Source organism: Triturus cristatus, chromosome 3_2 (genome assembly GCF_964204655.1).
Source record: "Triturus cristatus chromosome 3_2, aTriCri1.1, whole genome shotgun sequence".
NCBI lineage: Eukaryota > Metazoa > Chordata > Amphibia > Caudata > Salamandridae > Triturus > Triturus cristatus.
The window spans coordinates 490,017,836-490,044,386 of NC_140584.1; the positions used below are offsets into that span (position 1 = coordinate 490,017,836).

The 26,551-nt window shown below is 43.2% G+C and overlaps 1 long non-coding RNA gene across 1 annotated transcript in view; it reads left to right on the forward strand.

Moving 5' to 3' along the window:
• Positions 1-23,149, forward strand: part of LOC146857592 (uncharacterized) — a 46,747-nt gene extending 23,598 nt beyond the window's left edge. Inside the window, exons 2-3 of the long non-coding RNA XR_014979593.1 lie at positions 19,976-20,347; positions 22,219-23,149. This is a non-coding gene — a long non-coding RNA (uncharacterized LOC146857592). The remainder of the gene's footprint in view (positions 1-19,975; positions 20,348-22,218) is intronic.
• The last annotated feature ends 3,402 nt before the right edge of the window (positions 23,150-26,551 follow it).

The window sequence follows — 26,551 nt, forward strand, 5'->3', positions numbered from 1 at the left end:
GATTCTTTTTTCAATCTAGGTGGTTTCTAGGTTACCTTACCCATTTTTGATCCCCTGGAGTGGGGATGATTCCTTCAATACTCTTGCAAGCTGTGCCCTGGTATGATCTGCATCCTCTTAGCAAAGTGACTTGGGGCCCTAAGGAGTGATTTGATTGATTGTCTTTCTGGAGCTAGGGTTTCCAATGCTGGTGTTTTCAGTCTTCCATCAGAATGTGCTGGTACAGCTGCATGGCTGCTCTGAGTATCCTGGTGTTCTGTTCTCGAGGTATTGCTCAGATATTCTGGGTTTGTGCTGGCTGGTGACCCACTATTTGTCTAGTTATATGTCGCTCTTCACTTTTCTCCTGGCCCTTCAATACAGGTGTTAAGGAATTTTTATTTTTGCTTTTGAGCCAGCATGCAGCCTGAGCTTTTGTTTATTCTTCTTCTTCTCGTGGGTTACCAGCTCTCGCTGGGTCGATGTTGAGTGGTTTCTGGGGCTCTGGTGTGGCTTATCTACCCTTGCGACCATTGTGGCTTTTTTTGTATGCCTCATGAGTAAGGACTGGGATGAGGTAGAGGAACATAGAGGTAATGCCCTGATTGCTTACCGGGAACATTTCTTTAGCCCTACTCTTTCTCTGCACAGTCCTTAAGACCGCTCTACCTGCCATCAGCTCTCCATCCTTCGTAGGAGACTTTGATAGGTTCACGTGGGTGCTTAGAATGCCTGTCCCCTTTAAGGCACTCAGCTAGCTTGGGCTGGGTGTGCATTGTCAGGTTTCAACTGTTTCCCTGTCTGGGGGGTGGATTTACCTCATGAGTGAAAACTGTGACAAAGAAGAGTAGGTCTAAGAGTAATGAAAATTACCGTTAAGTAATTGGCTTACATATATCTTTTGCTCCCCATTCCCCACCATCAAATATTCGGCTCCATGTGCCACCTATAACCTGTCAAATGCTACCTATGTAGATAGAAGAGAACAATACCTAAAGTAAATATTACTTTAAAACTGGTTGTCAGTTTCGGTTAAGAACGTTACCTTTGTGACACCTTTTATTTATTTTTTTATTTTTAGAGTTTTCTATAGCGCTAACAAGACCCAGATTAGGGTATCAGAGCGCTTTTACAAAACAAATCAGAGTAAGAATAATTTTTTTTGTTGCAAAAACAGAGCAGAGGAAGTATCAAACTTTTTTTAACAAGTTTCGGCAGGTAGCTGAAATGGTAATAGAGATGATTTGTTCGGAGCAATAGGAACAAGTTTGAGAACGAGTAAGTCACAGAGGCGAAGTGTCATTAAGGGAGTGGAGACAAGTTTGAGGTAGTATACTGGTACAGTGCCTTGCCAATCAGTGAAATAGCTGGTGTGATAGTAGGGCCCCATACGGTGAGGCAAGTGCAGCATTAAAGGAGGAATTTGCTCACCAGGAATGATTTTGCTTCCCTTTTGAATAGTGGTGTACAAGAGATTTTTCTGATGCATGGAGGTAGTGAGTTCCATATTCTTGGTGCCGCTCCGGAGAAAGCTCTGTCTGATGTTTTTTTTTACTGAAGCGAGAGGATTTCAGGAGTAGATTGTCGAAGCTCCTAGAGTGTCTGTTTTCTCCAGATAAAGTAAGTTTTTGAGATAGGTACTGGGGGGTATTGTGGTAAAAAGCCTTATGAGTGATGCAGGCCATCATTAGGTGGATTCTAGCTTCGTGGCGTAGCAAGTTGAGTGCCTTCAGGTGTGGCGATATGTTATGTAATGTTATGTCATGAGGTATTTGTAGAGCGCCCGGCTACTCCAGGGAGTGTCCCGGCGCTGTCTCAAGCCCTTGACAAAGCAGTGTACACAGAAACAGCAGGCGCCTCCTTACTGTTAGAAGAGCCAGGTTTTCAGAAGGCGCCTAAAACCAAGAAGGTCCTACACCTGTCTCATAGAGAGAGGGAGGCAAGCTGTTCCATAGCTTCGCGGCTACTACCTGAAAAGAGCGTCCCCACTTTAGAGACCGAAAGAACTTTGGCACGATCGTCAGGTGCTGTGTCGAAGACCGCAAAGTTCTAGATGGAGTGTAGGGCTGAATTTTATTCCTGATGCAGGGGGTTCCAATATTGTGGAAAGCCTTAAAGGCTAGTACCAGGGCTTTAAAGTTTACCCTTTTTTTCACTGAGAGCCAGTGCAGGGACTTTAGGCAGGGAGTCATGTGTGTCCTAGATCCGACCCTAAGTACGGCCCTGGCCGCCGCGTTCTGTACAACCTGTAGGCGGCCTAGTAGGTATTCGGGGAGGCCCAGGTACAGCACTTTGACATAGTCCAGCCTTGACGTGATCAAGGCTTGGACTACTGTTTTCCTATGCGAGATGGAAAGCATGGGGAGAAAGTTCCTCATCATTTTTAGCAGCCCAAAACAGGTGCCGGCCACGGATTGAACCTGGGACTTCATGGACATATCCGTGTCCAGTTTCACCCCAAGGTTTTTTACGGTGGTAACTGGGCTTACAGGGGGGGACAGATTCTGGGGCCACCATTGTCACCATTCGTCGCCAGGAGTGTGACCAAAGAATATAGTTTCAGACTTATCTGAGTTGCATAGCAGTTGATTTTGTTTGAACCAGGCAAACACCTTAGCCAAGCACGTGCTGATTTCGTTTCCTCTTAACACCTCATCTTTCTCGCAGGTAAACAACAACTGGGTGTCATCGGCGTAAGATATAACTTTTGCTCCGTGCTGCTCTGCTATGAGTGCAAGGGGGGCCATATAAATATTAAACAGGGTTGGGCTTAACACAGAGCCCTGTGGCACTCCTACATTCAACGGAGGAATGAGGGCCGAGAAGGGGGGGACCAAACTGTTTGCTGGCGGCTTTCCAAAAAGGAGGAGAACCACCTAAGAACCGTGCCCCCAATGCCACAGTCCTGAAGTCTGCGCAGAAGTAGCTCCTGGGGCACGGTATCGAAAGCCGCCGATAGGTCCAATAGTATCAATACAGCTTTACCTCCTTTATCAAGAGTCGCTTTGATCGTCTCCGAGACTTCCAGTAGGGCTGTCTCCGTGCTAAAGTTGGCTCTAAATCCTGACTGACTTGGATGTACGACATGGGTAGCTTCTACGAAGTTAGTGGTGACGACATTGACATACTTCTCCAAAGCCTTGGAGAGGTAAGGCAGCAGTGATATTGGTCTGTAGTTGCTGGCTACAGAGGGGTCCGCTGAGGGGTTATTTTTAGAAGCGGGAGGATCCTTCTGTGTTTCCAACTGTCTGGCATCAGACCCTCAGACAGGGAATGGTTCTGGACTCTGTTGACGGCTGGGTTTAATACCTCGGCGATGGATGCCAGAGTTTTGTCCAGACTAGGGTCCGCTGGAGAGCAGAATTTCAATGCCTTCATAATTGTAAGTGAAGTGGCCATAGGAACAGGGGGAAGCTCCAAGACGGTTTCCTCCAAAACAGGGCCGGTGGGGGAGGACATACCAGAAATGCCCTTGCTGACAGGGAGGGAATCACCAAACGAATCCTGGATGGTTTTTATTTTGTTATAAAAGTATTGGGTGATTTGATTTGTCCATTCATAATTGGGGGAGAAGGGGCTTTTTAAGGCATTAGGGGAAGAAAAGTCCTTTACAATCTTGAACAGTTCCCTGCTGCTGTTTCCGGCTAGTTAGATTTTAGAGGCCAGAAAGGATTTTTTTTCCCTCACGGACTTGGACATAGTGGGCTTACAGTGCCGATTTGTAAGGGGTTTTGCTCAGAGGATCGTAGTTTTTCCTCCAAGAACGTTCAAGACGTTTACATGCGCTTTTACTTTTTCGTAGTGCCTCCGTAAACCACGTAGCCGAGGCTCTGCCTTGTTTGGCTACTCTGGTTTTGAGCAGCCGTCAAATTTCCTAGATCATGTTGGGAGTCTTGCTGCTGTGTTGAGACAGGCTTTTAAAGGGGCTGTTGAGATTTTGGCAAGCCCCGACAGGGTAGTACATCCGTACTCCAACCTTGAGATGACTAAAGCCTGAACTGCAGTTTTGAGGTCAGAGTTCTCGATTAATGGTTTCATTTTTCTGAGATAGCTGAGGTGAAAGCGGGCATTTTTTGCCAACAGGTTGATGTGTATTTGCATGTTAAGGTTTTTTTCCAGTGTAATTCCAAGCGATTTGGTCGAGTCCACCAGAGTCGGCGTGCAATTTAAAGCAGTGATCATCTTGGTCCATTCCATTAGCTCCAGCGAGTTTTTAGGGGGCGAGATTAAGAGAAATTCTGTTTTTTGCGAGTTTAGCTTGAGGAACTTAGTCATTAGCCAGTGAACGGTCTTTTCGAGAGCTTGATTCATCATCTTTATCTCTTCAATGGAAGTGATCTTGATGTAAAGTTGAGTGTCGTCAGCATACATGTGGTAGGAGATATTGGCCTGCTGTAGTAATCTGGTTAGCGGTTCGACATAAAGGTTGAATAGCGCTGGGGATAGGATTGAGCCTTGTGGTACACCTAGTAGGTTGGGTGAAGCGGCAGAAAGATTTTTATTCACCATGATTGATTGCGTTCTGTTTTCCAGAAAGGATTTGAACCATTGAAGGACTGTGCCAGATAAACCCATCCTACTTTCCAGTCTTGTTAGAATTTTGTCATGATTGACCGTGCCGTAGGCTGAGGAGAGGTCGAGCAGGACTAGTAGACAGGTTTCATTACGGTCAAGAGCGTGGAGGGCGTTGTCTACTATATGCAGAATCGCTGTTTCTGTGCTATGCCCGGGTCTGAAACCCGATTGGCAATCGTTCAGTACTTTGAAATCCGTGATGTGTTGGTTCAGTTGTTGCTGAACACATTTTTCCAGGACCTAGGCTAGCATGGGAATGTTGGTTATAGGTCAGAAGTTATTAGGGTCCTAGGGGTTTTCTGTCGTTTTTTTTAGGATAGGGGTGACTTGACCAATTTTTAGGCAATCCGGGATGTGACCTTGCCCTAACGAGGCATTGATGATTTTGGTTCAAAGAGGGGAGATGATATGGTAGATGTGGGGTAGGCAGTTTGAGGGGACAGGGTTGGTGAAGTGGTTATTCGGTTTGATAGTAGCTAAGGTTTTAGTGATGTCACTGAGATTGTAAAGTTTGAAGGTAGACCAATGAGAGTTATTTTTATGCAAAGGTAGATCAGGTTGTTTAGGATTTGCAACTTGTGTGTTCTTTAGGGTAGCTGAGTTAATTGCTGCCGCCCTTAGCTCGAGTTGGAGGGAGTTGGATTTTGCTGTGAAGAATGAAGAAAATTCTTCACTACTAAGCTGTAAATTCAAAGTCAAGAGAGAATTTCGGCCAATTTGTTAGATTGTTGTTTTAGCAATTCGAAGAGTTTCTTCTGTCTATTTTTGGCATTGTCTAGTTCTGATCTGAAGAAGTCTTTTTTTGATTGTAGAATACTTTTGTTGTTAGAGTTTCTAGATTTCCAAAGTAGTTTAAGTTGGAGAGGGGAGAGATGTTGTCTCCATTTCCGTTAAGTTAATCTTAGTTTCCGTCTCTCTTCATTCAGGGCTCCATTGAACCAAGGGTTTTTGTCTTTGTCCTATATTCTTTTGAGTTTTGGTGGCGCTACTTGGTCAAAGACTTTGGTCATCGTGGAGTTGTAGTGGGCGGTGATGTCATTGACGTCTGACATGTTATTGGGAGGAGTGAGAACTTTCTCACAGTGGGATGCTAGGTTGTTCCAGTGAGGTTTTTCGTGTCTCTTGGCCAGTGGTAAGGCTTGAATTGCTGCAAGTACGTTTTCTTTCTAGCGGAGGGAATTTGGAAGGTAATAATGTGATGGTCTGACCAGTCACAAGGGGTGATCGAGATAGATTCAATCATTTTTTCTTTAGAAATGATCCAGTCAAGTGTAGCACCTTTGGAGTGAGTGGGCTTTGAGATGACTTGGATCAGGGAATGGTCTGCTAGGAATGTCTTGATAGCATTGACCTGCTTGTCTAGGGGGTCTTCCCAATGGAGATTGAAGTCGCCAAGGAATATGCCATTGGAATGAGGGGGCAAGTTAGTTGTAGTGATTTCCATAATATGATCTGTTAATACAGAATTCTTACCTGGGGGATGGTAGAGTATATATAGTTTGTGGGAGTTGTTATCTGAGGATTTTAAGGAAATCCCGAGGTATTCACAAGACTCTAGGGGTTCGGAATGAAACTTCGAGATAGTGATGTCTGATCGATGTATGCAGGTAATGCCTCCGCCCTTTTTGTGATGTCTGTTTAGTCTTATGATGTTGTAGTTTGGGGGGACTAGAAGGTTTAGGCATAGCGGGGATGATTCTGTGAGCCAAGTTTCCGTGAGGATGGTTAGATCCATTTTCAGATTCAGAATGAGGTCAGCGATGTCAGAGGTGTGTTTTAGGGCTGAGCGGCAGTTTAGTAGGAGGCAGGAGATCTAGTTTGAGGTAATCTCTAATGACGGTTTGTGGATTTTGGAGGTCGGGGTTATTGTATGAAGGTTTTTCGGGTTTATCGTTCTGTGATTCAGTTGGGATGTTCTGTTTGGGTTGATGGGGACTGGAAGAATAGAGAATTCTTCCTTATTTGTGATGTGGCAAGTAGACATTTCGTAGAGAAGTAATAAGGTTTGGATTTCCGAGTCCGTTAAGTAGTTGGGGTGTTTGCGAGTCCGTAAAAGTCGCTTAGTCAGAGGCAATGGGATAGTGTTTATCACGTTGTTGGCTGCAGCTAGTGAGTTTTGAAGATTGATTGAATTTAGAGAGAGAGTTTTCTGCAAGTTGTAAGATGTTTCTGATTTCTAGGATAACGTTTTGTAGGTTCGTGATGGGAGGTTAGTATGGGTTTTGAGTGAGTCTAGTTCAGATTGATAAGAGGGGGAGGCATGATCGGTGTGCAGAGATGGCTGGGGATAGTATTGCTGGGGGGTTCGATGACTGAGATGGCAGTGTGGTAGGTTTGAGTGGCTGGGAGCGAGGTAGTCGAAAATGAGTGGGGTATGCGCGTGTTGGGGGCTTTTTTATGATTCACTAAAATTGCCTTGTAGTGGTGAATTTCTCCGGCGGTCGGGAAAGGGAAAAGAGGGTTATGGGGATAGGGGTGGTGGTGGAATGTGGAAATGAGTTTCGGAGATTGGATATAAAGGGAGGAGTGCTTCTAGTGATGGTTCTATGTAAGGGTGTCAGTGAAAAGAGTTCTAAGGGAGGTGAGTTGTTATTGCTTCTTTCTAAGGTTCTAGGTGAGAGTGTAGGTGGCTGAGATTCTGGAGAGATAGAGATATAGGGAATAGTTGGGTCCTGAAGGAAACTGGGTGGAGTGTTGGTGTGTGATTTTAGTGTCGGAAAGTATTTGTCGAATAGTTCTAGGACCTTGTTTGCTGCTTGAATAAGAACAGTGCCATTTTTGTAGGAAGTTATATTCAGGGTGGCTCTAAGGTTTTGTGCAGGTGTTGTTGTAATCCATGTTCCATAGGGAATATTTTTCTTGCCATGGATGGTTAGTAACTTGGAGAAGGTAGTTCGCCATTTGGCCATTTTTCTTGTGAAAAAAAATAAGGTCATTGATTATTACACTTTTCTTAGCGTTGAAGGAGGGGTCCAGGAACAGTGTATCAGGGTTTTTTCTGCGAAGGTTGTGTTTGTCTGCATGGTGAACAGGTGTGTACCCACTCCTTGAGTGCATGACTGTATGCAAAAAAGGTATCCTGTGTTTATTTTGACTATAGTGTCGAGATAGTCTGGCATGTGCACACTGACCTAAGCCTGTCCATGATCATGTGAAGTCCAGGATCTGTCCGGTGAACCGAAGGGGTGCACCAAGCGTGCCCTCAGAGAAACAGTGGACTAATGTCCGTGTCCTTGGTGTATCACGTAATTCAGTGGTGTCAGCATGCTGTGTTTTTTGTGATTTATAGTTTGACCAGACCTTTTTCTTTGAGATAGTGAGACAATGGTCTACTGACCCCTCTCATGTAAATTTCCGCTGTTATGTGAAACCGAACGTTCTTGCACATCTCATGAGCATGTTGAGTGCATGTGTACAGTAAGCATGTGATACCTGTATAATAGTTGAGCTCTGTGTGTGAGTCTGAGTACTGAATCCCATGCCACCCACTTTGGACACCCCTGATTTGGCATGGCACATGATGGTGGATGACATTTCGCCCAGACAGTGGAAGTATATTGCCTGCACTCCTGTGGCTGGAGAGTAAAATTCCAGAAATTGAAGTGAGGTAGAGGATTGAGACAGGGCTACCTTTAGAAATTTTGTGAAGGCGTTGTAGCAAGGGGCAACTGATTAGTCCTTCATTAGAAATGCATTTTGGTTGATGGAGAGGGTGAGGTATGGGACTTCAATTCCTGTTGTTTCAGGTGGGGAAGGCTCTATGTCATGCCTGCCTTTTTGTCTGCCCCTGATTTCAGCTTCAAGAAAGCTGGTGACAGCCAGGTGCAGAGATCTCTCTCTTGATTGTGTCCATTGGGTACTCCTTGCTTGTATCCTGACCCTTTGCTATTTGCAATGAGAAGCATCACTTTTCCCAAAGGCTGTGCCTGGAGAGCAGGCTGGAAATTACATTAGAAAATGAACCAATCCATATTGGCTCTGAAGTATAAGACATCCCACGACAAGTATTCCACATCCCCCGACAGGGAAACTTGTATAAATGTGGGATCCAACCCACACCACTTTGTTCCAGTATCAAGTTCTTCAGAAGCAAATACGGAGTGCTCGGATAGTACTTTAAGGACTGCAGTATGAATAGGGATTGTGTCTACCTGATAGCCAGTCTCCCAGAGGTGGGGGACATTACCTGAAGTAAGCTTTTTTCTGCTGGATGAACTGAGTGTCTGCCTGGTGCCTAGAAGTCTGCTTGGCACTGCAGGAGGAGATCCTGTCAAGATGACGTTCAGCATGTAACTAGCGCAAGGAACACCCTGAGAAAGTGGACTATTTGAGAGAGTCAAGCCAGGAGTGACTCATGCTGTAAGTGCATTTCCTGGTCTCTCTCCGCAGTCCCCATTGAGAACTGTCGCCAAAAGACTGTACATCATGAACAATTTAGAATTAGCTCACACCCATGCATGAAAATTAGATGAGTGGTCTATATTTTCATAGTAGCTCTCATCCATGCATTAAAATGAGACGAGTGATCTATATTTTTGAAGTAGCTCACACCCATGCATTAGAATGAAACGAGTGGTCTATATTTTAATAGTAGCTCACACCCATGCATTAGAATGAGACATGTGGTCTATATTTTCATAGTAGCTCACACCCATGCATTAAAATGAGACGAGGGGTCTATATCTAGAAGTAGCTCACACCCATGCATTAGAATGAGATGAGTGGTCTATATTTAGAAGTAGCTCACACGCATGCATTAGAATGAAACGAGTGGTCTATATTTTAATAGTAGCTCACACCCATGCATTAGAATGAGACATGTGGTCTATATTTTCATAGTAGCTCACACCCATGCATTAAAATGAGACGAGGGGTCTATATCTAGAAGTAGCTCACACCCATGCATTAGAATGAGATGAGTGGTCTATATTTAGAAGTAGCTCACACGCATGCATTAGAATGAAACGAGTGGTCTATATTTAGAAGTAGCTCACACCCATGCATTAACATGAGATGAGTGATCTATAGTTAGAAGTAGCTCACACCCTTGCATTAGAATGAGACGAGTGGTCTATATTTTAATTGGTGCCCACACCCATGTATTAAACTGCGACGAGTGGTCTATATTTAAAAGTAGCTCACACCCATGCATTAGAATGAAATGAGTGGTCTATATTTTGGGGAGAGGAGATGGCCTAACGGCTAGGGCGGTCGACCTCGAATCTGGGGAACTGGGTTCGAGTCTCAGCAATGATGCTGAACATCCTGTGATTCTGGGCAAATCACTTAATTTCCCTGTGCCTAACAAAAATGAATGTGTCCTCATGTAATGCAACTGGTGCTATGTAAAGCGCTCTGGTACCCGATTCGGGTCAAGTTCGCGCTATATAAAACTCTGTAAAATAAATAAATAAACCATCATGTCAGCCTGGTTGATGCTTTGGACTGAAATCTGGTGCCGCTGGAGAGAGAAGTAAAGGTGCACCATCGCCAATGTATCGTTAGTCAACCTGGGAAGGTTGCTGCTGCTAGGGGCACTTTCTTCTCAGCCAATCCACCTGGTGGGAACACATCTTCCTTGCCATAAGACCCGTTTGCTTTCAGCCAGTCGATGCCCACAACTGCAGAAGATGACATAACCGCTACAACAGGACCCACCCTGCTATATTCGTCTGGTAAATCTAATTGGAAAGAAAGGCCACTGTACATGCTAAAGACATTGGGCTGTGCCCCATCTTCCCCACAAGAGCCCTGCAGGACTAACAAGTGTCTACCTGCGATCGGCACAGAGAGGCTGTAATGCGCACTGAAGACTCGGTTGCAAGGACCTGAGATCTGTCCGCCTACATCACTAATGGGAGCAAGAACGATTGCGCATCTGAACCTAAGGCGCCCGTATAAAGCAATATGAATCTGTGCCTAATTTATGCTTCTGCCACAGAATACTGGGGACTATAATTGATAGGGTCACCCAGGCAGAAAAGAGTACAGGACAGAGGATGTTAGGGCCCACTGGAGATCGTAACTATGGGTATACCACATTATATTCCCAACTTGAATCACACAGTTCTGCTGTGTGATTAAAAGTACTTTCTTTTGTATAAAACTAAGCACTGGCTGGACATTAAGTTATTGTGCCTGTTGGTTGGCTTTTGAGTTCTGAGCTCTTGCCTCCCACACTACCTGCTTGAGAAGCCTGTGACTGCTCACCCTCACTACTCTGAGTGTCAAATACAGAAAGGGTTGTACTTGGCAGCTTGTGGAGCCATAGTAAAGTGGCCCCAAGACACCAGTGGCAAACGACCTCAACCCCCTATGGTTTGAGCCCAGCAGCCCCTGTCTGCCCGTGGCCCCTAGAAGAAGGGGCTCACGCCAGGTGTAGTAAGTACAGTGCCTGGGGTACCTCGTTGCAAGTCATAGGTACCATCGGCTTTGCCTAATTAACATCCATGATGATTGTGGCTCCCAGTGCCCACAAGTATAGATACAGACTCCTGGGCCTCCATTGCTTGTGGTCAGGAAGCCTCCCCTCCAGCTGTCCTCTTGGGGAAGGGGGAATGCCTTTTCTCAGTCCTTGAATTGGAGACACAGGTCAGGATGAGATTAAAAAAATATCACGACCCAAGTGAATGGAGCTCACTTATTCAGTTTCCTTAACTGCCAAGTCATCCATTGTCTTGTGTGACATTTTCTGTCAGTCCAGGTTTGTTAGCCACCAGCTAATTGCATTTGGGAGTTATTGTTTCACTTTTCACAATTTTTGGATGGACTTAAAAATTAAGCCCTGCAGAAAATTTTGGCGGAAATGCGAGCACTGGAAGAATTTGTTACACATGAAACTGGGGACCACTTGGCAACATGACATTATCTGCAATTAACCAGTAGCCGGAGGCGGGGGGGGGTGGGTTCAAAGGCCCTCCTGAGGAATTGTGGCCTGCAAAGGCCCATCCCACTCCCCCGCCGCTATCTGATGGCCCAAGCAATCCGTGAAGCCTAAGGGCATCTTTATGTAGATGGAATTTAATCTTTAAGTTTTTGCATACACTATACTGATTTCAAATAGTAGACATGCAGGGGTGATAGTTAACAGTTTCCAGCCCTTTGCAATGTATATACATGCCTCAAGTAAAGGTCCACCAGCACTCCATTTATTCATCCAGGCTGGGAACTAGCTAGAGCCTAATTCCTTGATCACAATGCTATGAAGGTAAACAAAGCCACTCAGCTTGCTATTACTTCCCAAGTGCTTAGGAGACATACTATGGGAAGCATGTTTTTGACCTTTCCAGCCTAAGTATGTAAGAGATACCTATACACTGTCACACAGATATACTTGTGCAATGGGTCATACAAGTGTGTCAATATTCAGAAAATATTACATAAGACAAAGAGGGTCACAAGTTGTAGGCATCACGCCACGTGCTAGTTAAGCAAAAACACAGGAATTAATATGTGAGTGGAGTCTACAGAACACAGCAATTGTGGCTGTCTACTAATACATTGGAAATCACTAACCAAAGAAACTCTTTTAGCAACTTTACATTGGCGAAAAATTGAGAAAACAAGGATTAGCAAAGCCAATAGGCCGTGCTGATGAGAGCGATTGGCTTTGGAAATGTTTTGCAACCATGTTGTACAGCAGCACGGATGCTTTCAAGTGTGGTTGAAACTCATTTTAAAAAGTGCTATGATGCAGGCCTAATGTACTTTAAAAAAACATTTTAATTGCTTTAGCGCTGGATGCATCATAGTTCTTTTTTTATCATTATTTGTAGCCATGCTGCTATAGAGCATGGCTACAAATCATTCCCAAAGTTAGCAATACTTATGCTGTACAGCATGACCAAAAAGCAATGACAGAGCCAATAGTGTCAAAAAAGAAAAGCACTGGCCTTGCCAATGCCTTTTAGATCTCTGCACAACACCCATGTGTTTCTGAGCATATCAGTTAATCTCCCTATGCATAAAAAAAGAAAAAAATGACATTTCGCAAAAACTCCTATCACATAAGGGGAGAGGAGTTGGCTTAACAGCTAGGGCAGGCGACCTCGAATCTGGGGAACTGGGTTCGAGCCTCGGCAATGACGCTGAACATCCTGTGATTCTAGGCAAATCACTTAATCTCCCCGTGCCTAAGAAAAAAATGAATGTGTCCTCATGTAATGCAACTAGTGCTATGTAAAGCACTCTGATACCCGATTTGGGTCAAGTTCACGCTATATAAAACTCTGTGAAAAAAGAAAGAAAGAAAAAAAATTGTCTCACGTCCATGCCTTAGCAAAAATACATTTAGAAGCAGAAAACATCTATTGTCCCAATAAACATCCATTTCATAGGAGAAAGGGCTTCTTTCGAGTGTGTGTAGCATAGTATAACATAATTACAAATGGCAAGAGTTTCAAGAAGAACAACATGGAAGAATAAAAACTAAAAGAAGTGCCTCCATCAGCGCTTTCAGTGGAAGAACAGCATTCAAGCTGAAGTAATCAGTACTTGGTCCATGCTCCAGCCAAAAGAAGAGTAAGTGAAGCCAACACACAGAGGCCAATTAGAAAGCAGCAAATAAGAGTGACAGTTAAGCCAACAAATGTTAATCACTGGGAAGGGTCAAGCCCCTTGTATACAATAAATTGTATTGTATTGGCATTTATATAGCTCTTACTACCCCTGACTGGGTGTCGAAGCGCTTTTTCCGTGAGTAGCATGTTACTCCGGAACCCATAAAAGAATAGTGGTGAATTAGTATAGTGAAATAAGTAATTTTAGTGGTGGGTATGTTAGTCAGTTATTTGGATTGAGAAGGATAGTGGAGGGATAGAAGAGGGAAAACGGTTTGCATATTTTGCTTGCTGCCGCCTGCATGCTACTCCGGAACCCATAAAGGATTAGTGGTGAATTAGTATATGAAATTAATTTGAGTAAAAGGGAGGTGATGGGGGAAGAGTCAGAGGGAAGGGTTTAGACAGGCTTGTTTGGGAGATCTGAATAGTAAAGAGGTATGAGTTAATGCAAGGAGGGGTAGAGTAGGGAAGAGTCTAGAAGAACAAGTTACTTACCTTCAGTGATGCTTTTTCTGTACAGTATCTGCCTGTGGATTCCTCACCCCCTGAACCAGCCCATATATAGCTTGCAAGCGAGAGTGCAAGCAGTGCATGCACTGTCGCAGGATAGAGCTCTTCCAGTTTTCATGCAACTACTTCATGCCAGTTCATAACTAACTGTGCTATAGAGTATCCTTCCACGTACCCAAGAGGAACCTCTGCTCCGACGACCTCGCCCTGGCAGAGGTCTCCCGCATCCGCAGAAACAAAACAGCCAGGAGAACCTTCTCCTACATCGCAGCCAAGACCTGGAACAAGCTCCCTGTGAACATCAGACGCTCCCCGACCCTGCACGCGTTCAGGAAGGACCTCAAGACCTGGCTCTTCGACTTATCCGGAGCTACCCCTCCACCCCCATAGCGTCTTGAGACCCTCACAGGTGAGTAGCGCGCTTTATAAACCCCTGATTGATTGATTGATTGATATTAAAAAGCATTGAAATGTATTTCCTGCATGCAACAAAAGGAGTTTTGCAACAAAAGTGGTAATCCACTGACCTGTCAACGTAAAATACAAATCAGTGACGTACATCTTACACACTGGACCTTGCAGCGGGCACATTAACCTTTAACATTGTTTTTTGATGAGTCAAACCTGTGACTGGAGGACACACAGATCCCTCCAGAAAGTGCATTAACCACCAGAGTGTTCTTCCTATTATTATACCTTGGGAATTGCTGCACGCACAAAGACCTCTTCAGTAAGTGCCTTAACCGCATAGGATATTTAAAAGCAGCCTGTTTGTGACCAATTAATTAGGCCAGAACAGATTTGCTTTCAAATTAGTCCTTGTTGCCAATTTCTTTGGAGCAGAGTTTAAAAAAATAAATCTACATGGTGACAGTCACATTCTGTTTCCCAGGACTTTGCCCCTCGTGACTCCACACCCTTTCTGCTCTACACATTGACCCACCATTTAAGGGATCTCGGAGTATTTTCTTTTTATTTGCTGCATAGGTTGCAATCATACGTCATACGTCTGGGAAGGTGGTCTTCAAACCGTTTAATGCTGCCCCTTCCACCCCCCCATTGAAAAACATATATATCACTGGGGCCATCCCCACCAAAAAATTCTTCACACATTTTCTATTAACTAGCAATGTTTAAATATGTCTAGATTTATTTCAACTCTGCAGTTCAGTTCTGTTACCGTTTTAAAAATGCAATCAAATACATGATTGCCAAACATACTATTCTGGCCAGGCAGACATTACTAAAAGTGTAAAATTATCCACAGTGTGATTATTAGAAATGGGGGTGGGATAGTTTGAAGAATATTTGGAGTCCCTTTCCCTTTTAACACCTTCTCCCAGTCGTGATGTGAAGACAAAACATGTTAGTGATGGGCCATTACAGAGCAGCTTAGTGCCACTTATTTTTTTCTGCTGCATACAAAGCACTGTTATCAGCATAATGCTTCTTTTTGGCCAGAGCCTACCCCCCACCCCCTCCCCTACTGACCCCCACCCCATCCCCTTCCCCCTCCTGTGATTACTTGAGGCCCCCCAGTTTGAAGATCCCTGGTCTGGGAGGTTATTGAGTTCCTATATTACTCCACATTAAACTGCAAGTCTGCTCTAAAACCACTAGATGGCGCCATCTGTTCGTATTGTGGAGCATTGATTTTTAAAGGTGTCTACTGCCAGCTTTAAATCAGAAATACGGCGAAAAGCACTGCACCAGTGTTACAGGATACATAATTGTACAATGTACCTAAAACAAAAAAATACATTAAAATCAGATATTAGATAGACATGAATGACACCTTTATAAATTAGAGTTTAAGGCAAAGACAGCAATAAAACATGAACACAAGTATTCAGCAACTATTAAAATCCTCACTTTGCTTGAACGAAAAGCATGGTAAATGATGTCTCGCTATAGAGCTGTAGATCGCTGGTGACCTTCCAAGGCGTGGAGCATAAACACCTGCCCAGGACTGCAGCGAGCGAGCCCACCTCCCGCCGGGGGGGGGGGGGGGGGGGGGGGGAATAGCTTGGGCACACAGTTCATTTTATAGCACGATAGTCTGTAAATGTGCTTTAAAAGTAGGTTCCGAAGAGGCATGCATGAAATATTTCCATGGTGTGTCAGCCAAGACTGACCTCTCCAGAGGTGCTGAGCGCTCACGCCATACCAAGAGCTGCACAGTTTCTTTAAAAATGTTTAATGAGCTAGAAACGAAGCAATTCAGAAAACTATTTATTGCCTAGCATATCATTTTCCGTAGCATGTTTCTTCATTACAGATAGGATGTGCAACTATTTTCTCAGCATAAATGTACCAGTTTAGTAATTTGAAGGGAGGAAGTTGAATTACTAATACTGAAGTTGTCTTTCCTATAGCATTTCATTGTTTCAAAGTCTTAACCTACAAAACAACTGTTGTCATCCTGCTTACTAGAAACCTTAATGAAAAGAATCAGGCACTCGGGAAAGCTCATAGAAGTCTAACACGTTTAATGCATAAATATCCAGCAAATATCAAAAAACATTTAAGTTCTCATTTCAACAGAGCAACATTACGTCATACGATCAGTTGGAGCTCGTGATACTAAGTCCTAGACTTTTTGGTGCTACATTTATTTAAAACAAAAAAAAAAAACAATGCAATAAATAGAGGAAAGGACACGTGAACAAACAAAAACTCCATGTAGACACTAAAGATCAGGTGCCAGGCTTTTCTCGTGAGAAGACTTTGAGGAAGCGATACAACAAACTATGGTAAAAAAAACAAGGCTGACCACTAAATCTGCAGTTCTCACTTTATTGTGCCAACTTCAGAACGAGACTACGTTTATTGAATTTGAATAGGCTAAATGTGAGTTGTACAACATGGGATAACACAATGGCAGTACATTTAAAATACATGTAAATGTGCAATATTGCTGAGGCTCTAGTGTGTTTTCAGCAGGTATTAAAACAGTTTTACAATTGGTAATGCAAACACCTTGGTAAACAAAAAATTACCAGGTTCTTCTTTTTCACTATGAGGTGAAAATTCACAGTCATTCAATAGCTTATGGTCCAGAGAGTTCTGTTTGTATTCTTCACTGTTACATTTTACCTCATCATCTGCAATATTGAGCGGATAAGCATGTGTCGCCTTTATTTTTGCATGCTCGTTGAATGCTGCATAAACTCAGAATGTAAAACAGCAACATAACAAGAATCACAGCTGTTGCTATTCCAAATATCTTCATGCCCCATTTCCCAAATAGTTCAGTTATCGAATACCAGACCATTCCTGTACGTGTAAGCCACTCTCTCTTACACTGTTCCGAACCTGATCTATCTGTTCTTGTTTACTGAATGAGTTGTTAGGCATATGAGTGCAACTTTCTGATTCTACGGTGGCACAAACCCCCCCACTTCGGACGCAAGGACACAATCCAGGGCCATTCTATTCTGAAAGACGATGGTTCCCTGGGTCCAATCGGCAATCAGACCTAAAATTTTGGCAGTAGCAATTGCTACTTCTTCCAGTATTTTGGCATTGGGTCTGATTACGAGATGCTCATAATATTCCAACCCATGCAGAAACTCCTGTTTACACAAGGGTTGGAATTACGTGTTTGAAGGTATTTAACACATCCAATAATTATTGGATGGATTAAATAGCTCAAAATTAATAAAATGTTGGCAGGTGAAACCTGATAAAATTTAACAGAGGAAAAACAAACAGTAGTTAACGTATCATGCAGATTTTGTTGCATTAAACACCCAAATCTGGATGTTATTCCCCATGAACTCATATTAGGTGTTATATAACATGCCCCGTGGGATCATTATCATGGGTGATGAATAACACCTTAACTCGTACTCAGGCACTTTGTGTTTTCTTTCTCTGATGGCCTGCCCCACACCATAGTTGAGAAACAAAAAGGAAAAAATCTGTTGATTTCAGAAGCCTCACTGCACTTCTACTCTGCTGATGGGGATGGATGGCATGGACCACATCACAGTATAACAGATACCAGCCTAATATCAGGGCAGCCAGGAATACATTTACTTGCCACAGATGAAATGCAGATATTCCCTTCGATAACGACGTTTGTGAAACAACATGTCGGTGGGAAAACAGTGTTCAGAGGGGACTGCATCATGATATATGCTCTCTAAAACAGTGTTACATTCACCGTGGTAGATAAATATACTCTAGTTAGTAGTTTCCTAGTGTTAACAAAACCAGCCCCATACTGAGTAAGCAAGGTGAGCAATGCCAAACAAATAGTGACTGGTGGGATTGGTATAATATTCCAGACCTTCCTAAGATCCAAGGGAGGTGCCTGCACAAGCAGGCATTCGGTACCCATGGTAGAGCAGATTGATGCGAGTTTCAGTTTTGCTGAGGAGCACTCTGATTAAAGGTGCATCCCTCAAGACATCACGTGACAAATTAGTGTAAATCCAGCATGAAGAAACATTGATCATTTGGCAACAGCAAAAGGTAGTTATTCTCTGACAGAACAGCAGCTCCTCTCAAAGACAGTTGCAGTACACTTTGCTTTTCCTCCAACTCCCCAATCTGCAGCCATGAAATATCCCACTAGGCAGGGCAGCAGCAAAAAGAGCTCATACCGTTTTGTGACTTCAGAGGCTTGCTCCTGCAACAGAGCTAAATCCTTTATGGAAGATACAAGAAATCATTTGGTTTGTACAACATACATAGCAAGAGCATTGGTTTGAGCGAAGCAGCCTTTGTAGCCAAGGAGTCAGCATGGGCATTCCCGCGAGACTCTTCGTCCTGAGAACTATAGTGAGCAGCCCAAAGTTGTACATGACTCCAAAAGCATACTTTGATTCTGTGAACACAGTAACAACATATTTCTAAACAAGGATACAGGCTCTAGTTAGAGCAACAGGTTCAGCAACTTGGGCAGCTCTGACATTAGTCAAATGGCTGCTGTTGATAATTTGATACTAAGATACATTTACAAACTACACTAATTCACAGTTCGCTATTGTTTTGCCGGCGAGGTCAATGTGGGGCTTTGTTACATGCTTGGATACCAGAAGACCGCCATGGGATTCTCCCCCTTCGCTGGTGAGCATCAGAGATGCAGACGTCTGTGTGGGGAAATGGATTAGGGTGACCGTAGAATTTCGTATTGGGTCACTCTGTCATCGGAAAGGTGCTGGGTCTTGGTGGTAGGGAGAAGAGCAACAACAGAGTGAGGAACAGCAACAAACAGGTTGGAACTCAAAATAATATTTTCAGATGCTTAACCCCTTGTGTGCCCATGACGAGCTGGACTCGTCATGGGCCGCGGTTGCACTGTGCCCATGACGAGTCCAGCTCGTCATAAACCCCGCCCGCTAATGTAACGGCCGGCACAGGGCGGGGAAAGGGCGTGGCACACAAGGGGTTAAACAACGTGGGCAGCAGCGGCTACAGAGTGAAGGCATGGAGGAAGCCCCGTCGCTAAAGGTCTAAAACGGAAGGATAGCATGCTGTGGACTTTTTCTGATCATCATGATCCTGTACTAGTATTCCAAGGGCAAATCCATCACATTCATGACAATACAGTGTAAACGGCTTTGCATAATCAGGGAGCCCTATAGATGGCACAGAGGCAAGTATTACTTTGTTTGTACAAAGGCATTTTTAATATAATTCTGCTGGGGCTTTGACATAGCAGGGTACCAAATGATTCATTGTCTGCCATACAAGCTTGTGGAGAGACAGTCGGAAATAAGGCTTAGGTGGGTTTTCTAGTTTACATATGGTGACTTTTAATGGATATACTAGATTCACATTTAAACAGGTTGTGCAGTGACTATGGTAATCAGCTGCTTCAACCAATGTCGTCTTCTTTCCGGGTAACGTGCGCTCTCTCTTTCTTGGTTTGTGGGGTGGGATGGTAAGGTCTTCTTTTAACCTTTTTTTGTCTTCCTCCTTAGTTCTGGTTAAGAGGTCACCACCAACTCCCCCCAGTAGCCACAACTCTCCTGAGTTGTGGCAGGCATGACCACAGATTTCTGCGGCAACCACCAATCCTCTGACTATCTTTCTTTGTCCTCTGTTTACTCATTTGGGACGTCCACCCGACTCTCTACCCACTCCTTCCAGATTTGGAGTCCCAAGGGCTCCTTTTCTCTGCCTTCTCGACTTTTTGTTGTTCTTTTCTGTTCCTCCGCATCTCCCTCGTGGCTCCTGCTCTCCGTTTTCCCCTTCTGGGTTTCTGAAGATCCTTGTCTCCTTGAAGCTCCTCCCCTTCTCTCCTGTGTGTGGTAGTCCTTCGTCAGTGTTGATGGTTTGTTTTGTTTACGTGTTATCCATACCCCTTTTCCTAACTGTGGTTTTTCCTCTCTTTCTAGGTACCTGTGGTGGCAGGCAGCTGGAGGTGATCCTCCAGTGGTTCCACCTCTGCCAACTGCTCTCTGTTCTCTATAAGGTTCTTGCGAACATGGCCCACCTGTATATACCTAAACAGCTCGGTTGCTGCAAGTCCGTACTTCTGTCAAAGTACCTCAAATGCCACCAGTGAGTACCCCCACCACAAGTCACCCAGATGCTCTATTCCAATCAAGTCCCATTTTGAAAAGTCCCCTAAGTCCCCTTTAAACAGGTCTCCAGCAGTGTCGTGATTGGCTGGCAGAGTCGGAAGCCTGAGTGCTTTCAATACACGCCGCAGGCAGAAGCCCGGAAGAAGACAAGAAGATGAAGAGAGGTGTGCGGCAGCAAAGCAGGTATGTTTACTTAAATTTAGTTTCATACCCCCACCCCCCCATCCCGGCCACACCAACCTCATTCAGAGGCAGACGCCACGGTCAATAACAATCCCTGCACAAGAGAACCACTTACAGCTTCCTGTGCCATTGTTGTTGAATGGGCAATAACCAAATATCTTATAAACACATCCTAAAATCTGCTAGTGATTCTTCTTTATTTTGCCTACTGTTCAAAAAGTTTTTCTTCCATCTCTGTTACTGAGTCCCACCGAGTAATTTGCTTGGAACTTCACCATGCTGGTGGTTCATAGCATGGCAGGAGTCCCTTTAGGCAGGATTTGTTATGCTTGGATTTGTATGCCACCATTACTGCGCCTTCATTCATACATGGGAAACAAGTAGGGGTCTGCTAGCCAGCTCAACATTCTCAGTTTATCACAAAACACTTTACAAGCCTTAACCAGGCACACATAGAGTTGTGGTTTCCCACAGTAGATTGTAGGCAGTGGTTAATTTGTGAAGAAATAAGTGCCGGGGCTCTCATCAGAAGGCAGCTTGCACTAGACCATTGGTCCTATTAGCGCTGCCTAAAACAGAACCAACTGCTTACCATGAAACCCCTACAAGTTAGGAGAGGATATGGCATAACGGCCACCTACTTTGAAGCTGGGGAACCAGGTAGAATCTTGGCCTAAGGTCAACATCCTGTGATTCTGGGCAAATCACATTCTCCTGTGCCTCAAAAATTAATGTGTCCTAAACTGGTGCTATGAAAACTCTCCAATACCTTTGGGTCGAGTTTATGTTATAAGCACTGGTGTTGATGATTAAGTGCCGGTGCTGAACCCCGGAAACCACCAGCTCAAATTAAGCACTGATCGTAGGTATGAATCATTGCATTTTACACATATACCTAATACAATTAATATTTAATAAAGCATTTTTTCATTCGAAAATGGGGTTTGATTGAAACAAATTGTAAATGCAAAAATTTAATGTATATGAACAAAGAAAAAAAATGTGGACCCTATATGTTGGCATGCACAACCATGCTTAATACCTCTTTTTTGTTGTGTAAGTCTAAACAGGATTACATATGTCTGTTTTGGGTCACTGAACAACTGTTCATTTTCTCAGTGTATGTAAGAGTTATTTCTCTATCCACTCTTACAGCCATGGCCACTGCAGGCAACAGCGGCGCGGCGGTGGAGCCAGGTGAGGGGGGATTTTGAGAGAGGACCGAGAGGGAAAATTAATTATTTATTTAATTGTTCCTCGAAGTCGTCTCTCGAAATCCCCCCTCACCTGGCCCCACCACTCCTACCTGCAGCGGCTGCACTCTTATTGTCTTCAGAATTATGTAAACTCAAAGAGAACCGACCCATTGTGGAACTAAAGTTTATCAGAGACTTCTTCAGAGCTGAGTCTGCGTCCCTTGTCACTCCCTGGCCTGATTTCCTGCTTGACTGGTCTGTGCTGTCAAAACTATTTGTTGTTTGTGATGGAGCGGGATTTCGCAAAATAAAACCTGCTCGAATGAATACCCCCATAATACGTACTACCAGTAAGTAGTAATAGAAAACTGATGTGCACCTTACATAAACACGAGGGATTTTGCTTTGTGCATGTGTGCACTAATGTGAAATAACATATGAAGGAACTAAAACGGTATTTACATTGAGTTTAGAAAGAAATGAGAAAATAATGCATGACTAGGCCGCATTTCGTAGTCTGCATGGTGCGTTTTGCTTTGAAATAATAAATAATGCTGCTTTCACTTAAAGCTATGCTATGCAAAACGAAACAGGGAATAATGCAAGGGTAGGTGGTAAACAGTGAAAACTACATTATCACATAATTAATGAATGTTCATTTTCCATTTGCTATAGTGACTTGGATGAGACGACACTTAGCCGGATAAAGGAGTGGCAGGACAAATGAGTGAAAATGGTCTGTCAAAGAAACACTGAAGCGCTGAGCACAGCAGAAGAAGAGCAGGGGTTGAACGCCAATGTGATGATCGCTTGCCAAGGCATGTGACTGACCGTGGGACAAAAAGACTGCTTCCGTGGACATTGCTTAAAATTATGTGCAATTGTAACATGAATAAAAACGTGTGAACGGAACAATGATGAAATCATGGGAATGGATGTAGAACAATGAATAAGCCCAAACTTTGAATGAGATCACAGTGGTGTGACCCACCACCTCCTAAATCCAGCAATCAGCTGTCGAGTTTATTCAAATGTTTCAACTGATGTGGGACGGACATGTAGGTTTAGGGTATAACTGGAGTGACTTTAGGGGTGTGGTTAGAGTGCATTTTTCCAGATAGCTGTTCGAGAGGGGTGATGCGCCACTCTTTGTCGCATCACCTAGCTGATCCTGTCCTGCCCCGTCCCTGTCCCTGTAATCTTTGTCCTCTGTCTCAGGAGACCCCCACCATCACTTTGGCCAGAGGGGTGGTTTTCTGCAGATCCATTGGGCTTGTATTATTCTGACTCGTTCTTGCAAAATTACCTGCAAATGTATTTTGTCTCTGAAACTTTTTTTCCTTCACCTGTCCACTCCGTCATAGGTGCATTGAAACGTATTATTTAGATGAACCTATTGTCTCTTCACCTATCCCCTCCGTTAGATGTATTTTGTTTCGCATTTGATTTGCTGAAACTGATGTCCCTTAATCTATCCACTCCTTCATGCATAATGTTATTATTTGATTGATGAGTTTGTCTCTATTCTGAAATTGCTGATGTTTTTCTCTCCCTTTGTGAATTCATTGTTTGCACTTGTGACCGTATGCATTGAGCATTTTTAACACTTAAGTCGAAATAAAGCTTTATTAACTTCACCAAGTGTCTGTGATTATTTAGCTGACTGAATAGTTAGTTAGATAGTTTTATCATTACCATCAACTATTCAACTAATTGGTTCATCAACCAAGTAGAAGAAAAGTTGATGTATAAGCTAGATGAGTATTTTGGGATATCACACATGAATATTAGAAGTAAAAGAATTGAATGTACATAAATTGACCCCAGTGCATCAGGGATTTGGGTGAATGTGTATGGGTCATTGTACTCTGAAATTAGGGGTATTGATCCCTGATCAGGTATTGGCCTTGCACTGGATCAGTTTCTTGGTAGCAGAGGATGGTTTAATCATTGATTAGTTTGGTAATGATTATTGATTATATGTTCTTAATACGAAAAATTTAGTGTCCTGTTCTATGTTGTTTGGAAGTTCAGGTATGGAGATACCTGAGGAAATCCCGGGAATGGAATTAGCCTGAAATAGGCAGAAGAAGAGTGTGGATATAGAAGTCCCACTGCAGAAGTAGTTTGTTGTAATAATACCAAAGCTACAGAGGCTGTAGGTGTTATATTTAAGGAATTTTGTATGTAAGTAGAGTGTCTGAAATAGCAAAGGGCCCACTTCCGAAACCCTAGCCTTATCCCCAAGGGAGTACCAAGACCTCTTTTCATACCAAAAAGTCCTCTTGCGAAAATTTGGCCTATCCCTAGAGGAGTAATAGGTCCTCTTGGAGATTGTTTGAAGAGTAAAATAGTGCTAGTCGTTATTAGAACTCGAAGTGAAGAAAATCTCTCTGAAAAAGTGAAAACTATCTCTTTATTTAGTGGAACAGACACAGACACAGGCATTATTTGTGTTGTTACTAATCAAAATGTTGGTTAAGAAAACTCAGAAAAATATTGCCGTAGTATTTTGTGAAGGGAGGGTCAGTAGCAGCAGTAATACTGACATCAGAAAAGCTGCACTGGCATTGGTCAGGCAGCGGGCGTCTACTCAGCTGTGATTGGTTGGTTGGTGTGATTCGCGCTAGCATTGGTTGAGACATTGTTTACGTAGCAGTGCTCTGATTGGTTGGTGTGAGTCGCGTTGGTATAGGATGAGAGCTGACAAATAGAGAAAATGTTCTTGTTGTTTGGTAAGGTACGGTAGCGTAAAGAATAAGAAAAATGAAGTTGCTTAAGAAAATAAAGAATTTCTGTATAAAAGACAAACCAATTGTGGCTAGAGAGGGAATTCCGATTCCACCCCCAGAAATGCCAGCATCTTATATGATGTTGGAGCGAGGATACCATACGTGTATGTGGTTAGAGAATTGGGTGGAATACACAAAGGATGATTGTGTCATAGCTTTTCCACATCATGGTACGTTTAATGTAAGGATATTGCTGAATTTGAGAAATCGAATGAATTCGCTAGAACTGAATCCAAGATTGACACAGTATAAAGCCCTAGAAGAACGGGAGGTTGAGGCATTTGAAAGAGAGAGAAATATAAGTAACAGAAGTTATAGGAGTATGATGTTTACATATCCTTTTGAGAGGATGGAGGATAAATTGAAAATATGGAGGAGAGCTGTGATAACCGAGGGTTTGCACCCAGTTTCAGTTGCTGATGATCATACAGGAGGTAAGTGTAAAGAGAAAAAGAAAAATATAGAGACTTCAAGTTTTAGAGATGACCCGAATAACTCTAAAGATGATGAGTTGTTAGAGGATATGATGAATAAAAGACCTCCGCCATATGAAGAACATTCAGGGGAGGTAACCCCGAGTGCTCCACAGATGGGAACCCCACTGACTCCCCAAGTCACCGAAATAGCTAGGGTAGTGCGAGAAAATTAAGCAAACTTATTCAATAAGGCAAGACTACAGCAGGTTCAGAAAGTTAAGTCTGAATGCAGAAGCATTGACGGTACTAGTGACAATTGGTCCAGTAGTTCCATTGTATGGGGAAAGAAAGAATTTGTCGAAAGTGCATTTGTTGGCAGTTCTGAGAAGTGATAGCAGGAGTGGAGTTGTGACGGTAATGAATGAGAATGGTCAGGATTATCAGAATACCACATTGTTAGATCTTCCGGTTTGTGAGTTAATAACGGAAACCCCTCAAAAAGGTATACAATTAGACCCAAGGAGAATAGGGCCAAATGTTACTCCAATAGCAGGGAGTTCAGCAGGTCCTTCACCAGAAGAATTCAATAATTGGATAAAGGAAATGACGAAGCCGAAACCACAACCACAGAGTATTAATGTAAGTCAATTGAAAGTAGATTTGGAAGAAATTATTATTGGCACAATAAGTCCAGATAGATTAGGGACTTATCAAGATGATGGACTGTTGTTTATGTGTAAAAGCATTACTTGGAGAGTGAAAAATCTACATGAGAAAATATCAGAAGCTGCTAGTGAGTATGGAATAGGCATAGAGAAGTCGAAAGTGTTGCAGAAATCATACAGATTGGCTTTTACTGATAGGGATTTAGAGAGTTTGAATGCGTCTGGGAAAAGACTGCAGATAAAAGAATTGATGAACATCTTGAAGAAAAGGGGAGATGTAGACCGATGGAAAAATAGATGGACGAGAAAGAAGGAAGAAGCAGCTAGTAAAGGAGTATCCATGTTTCCGTTAAAAGAGACAGAACAGGTTGAAAGGGTGTGTACGATGAGAGAAGTACCAGGTGGTGGATATGTTCATGTTCCATGGTCAAGACAGGATATATTGTCTTTCACAAATGATTTCCCCAGGTTAAGAGAGAAACTGGTTGAATGGTACAAACAGGTAGAGAGGTTAGTGAAGGTCTCAAATGTTTTGCTAAAGAATTTAGAAGGGTTGTTTGAGATTGTCGTTCCAGCAGATTTATGGACAGAGTGTAAAATCACTGTTGATTGGCAAAAAAAGAATATCATAGGGACCTTAAAACAGGTGCATCGTCTGATGAGGTGATGAAAAAGTATAATCAGGTAATCACGTTTTTGAAGGGAAAAGTTTCCCCTAAGGAAACAGATTGGGTTAAAATTGACAGAACGACCCAAGAACCAAAAGAGTCAGTGCATGCCTAATATGAAAGGTTGTTGCAGGTATTTAAACAGTATAGTGGGTTTGAGAATATTGGAGATAAGGATATGGGACATTTTGTGTATCGTTTTGTGTTTGGATTGAAACCGGAAATTAGTAATATGATTCAACAGCATTTGATCTGTTGGCAGAACAAAACAATAGATGAAATTCTGAGGTATGCAAAGTACTGTAGTGACGACATTGAATCAAGACATAAAAAGTTAAAAGAGAAAATGATGTGGGCACAAGTGAAAGCAGCAGAACAGCAAGAAACAAACAATAATTCCCAAACAGGTACTCAGATGAATGGGCAGAATCAAAATGGGCAGAATTACAGTGGAGGTAGAGGAAGAG